The following is a 2,749-nucleotide window of genomic DNA, read 5'->3' as shown; positions in this document are numbered from 1 at the left end:
GGCCGATAATCATTTTTGCGGCCCGTAGAACGTTCAATGTGAATTCAATTATCGCCATAAAATCAATTTTGGCGACTGTGAAATAATGTCTTACCTTAATAATGAAAATGTATTAATCTGCTTGAACATTTTATTATTTACTCATCTTTATTAGATTTATTTGTGCCATTCAAGACACGTATTCTACTTGAGATTATGTGTTGACACCATACATTTTCTGTAAACATATTAGCCCATATACTGTATTTTCTTTACATGATGTACATGGAAGTAAACGCGTTCACTTTACATGACACTGCGTATTTATATATTACAGAAAAGGCTCCGAGAGGATGGTCGGAGAGCTTAAGTTGATGAGGTAAATGAGTATAAGTAGCAATAATTGACCTTGATAGGTAAAATATAGCTCACGTTTGTAAAAAGATGACTTCTACGTTCATTTGACCAGTGTTGTAGATAATCGTAACATCTCAAGCTCTTTCCATCAGATGCATCATATTTCCAGAGCGTCGCTCCGATTGAAGGATTTAACATACAAGAAAAACATAAGCGACATGGAGGAGCTAAGAATATTTGTTCAACTTGAGGCTATATATCAAGGTGGATATAAATTCAATTCCTGGTCTCAGAGATTAAATAGTTTCTGTTACAAGTAAGTGCATACACTGATTTCATCAACACTATACATACAAAAAAATACTGATTCTGGAATTTATTATTTTACAGCAAATTGCCAAAACCAAAAGGAAAAGGCGAGAAATTACCACAGCCTTAGAGGCGACAGGTAAGGACGGGGATAAATGTTGCAAAGGACTCCTGACTTCAGCAGTTTGTGGAATATAGCTGCAGCCAACCTGCATTGAGAGCAAATTGTATTCTGTTCCTGAGACTGATACACATATTGATCTCTCATAAGCTACTGGCTCAATATGTATGAATTTGTAGCATACTTCAAGAAATAGATCAAAACCTCCTTAATGATTTAATCGAAATCTGTTTGTTTATCTTGCAAGTGAAGACAAAATATGTATTTAAGTTAATGTAAGCAAATAATTAATTTACCTTTGCACTACAACACTTATGAGATCAGACGCTTCTGGTTTTAGAGAATTTGTTTAATTATTGATTCATTAATTCAAAGGATGATATAGGACCTAGAAAAGTCAAACATATTTCAATGAGTTGCTCTTGACGTTATTATTTTCTGTTTCAGAGATTGATTCACCACCAAAGAAGAAAGACGGGCGGCTTTGAGTTATTTTATTGCTTTTGTATTGTTTTTGTAATAAATTCAACACATACTTGCAATGAGTCACCACAAAAGACAACACTAACTTATTTTATTGATATGCCTGTTTCTGTATTTAATTCAACACATTATTGTGAATTCCACTATCTTTTCAAGTGTAATATGTTTGATGAAGAACGGAAGAAATATCTGAGACTCTACTTTTACAGACATCCTAATGTTTTTAAACTAGAGAAACTTGTGATACTACCAAAAACTCTCTACCATACAATTATACCATAACACTACCACATAATACTACCAAAACTCTCTACCATACAATTATACCATAACACTACCACATAATACTACCAAAACTCTCTACCATACAATTATACCATAACACTCTACCACATAATACTACCAAAACTCTCTACCACACAATTATACCATAACACTCTACCACATAATACTAACAAAACTCTCTACCACATAATACAACTCCTCCGTATAAAATACAGATGTGTAACTGTACATGCACCGTCAGTATCAGTTTAAAGTTAGCCATACTGTGGTCGGTTGTGTGTGGTAGAGGTACCTGGATACAGGCTCTGTTGTTGAACCAGTCTCAGTTTGAAGTTAGCCACACTGTGGTCGGTTGTGTGTGGTAGAGGTACCTGGATACGGGCTCTGTTGTTGAACCAGTCTCAGTTTAAAGTTAGCCATACTGTGGTCGGTTGTGTGTGGCAGAGGTACCTGGATACAGGCTCTGTTGTTGAACAAGCAGAAAGAGGTCGTCCAAGCAAAAAAACTGACCATGATGACCATTATATTGTTAATTTGGCTAAACGTTGGAGGTTCGAATCTGCTTAGCCCTTTGATTTTGTGGTCCTTAAATTATTTTGAAGAGTATATATATATACAACAGTTAATGATAATTGGCCTTTTCGGTTTGGTATTTCCAGAGCTTCGCTGCTACTGAAAGATCTCACTAAATAAAAGAAGAAATAAGCTATATGGAAGAGGTAAGACTATTTGTTCAACTTTAGGCTATATTAAGATGGATATAGTTAAATTCAGGACATAGCCAGAAAAAGAAAGCGGACGAAATAAAGACCGCACTGGAGAAGATTGGTACGGAAGGGGGTTATTTGAACTGAGAGTACTGTGAGCTGAATGGTTCATGGACTATAATGGTAGCCAATCAGCATGGAGATCTCACTGTAGTCTGTTCCTGACAAATCCACAAGATGATTCCTTACAAATTTGTAATGTATATAATATATAGCATTTGTAAGTATGAGTTAGCGTTTAGTTTCCTTTGGTCCATTTTGTTGTTTGGCATGAAATGCCTATTAACTTCCCAATTTCAAAGTGGCACTAGCTGTTTAAGTACATGTTTCAACTGAATTACAAATAAAAAGGTTTACAATTTATTTTAATTAAGCTTGTGTACCGATTTTTATTCTGTCATGCGTGGTTCAACTTTGCAACACGCCAAATGTGTTAAGCATTCAAAGT

The sequence above is a fragment of the Mya arenaria genome, chromosome 12 (genome assembly GCF_026914265.1).
Source record: "Mya arenaria isolate MELC-2E11 chromosome 12, ASM2691426v1".
NCBI classification, from domain to species: domain Eukaryota; kingdom Metazoa; phylum Mollusca; class Bivalvia; order Myida; family Myidae; genus Mya; species Mya arenaria.
This window is presented reverse-complemented; position numbering follows the sequence as displayed.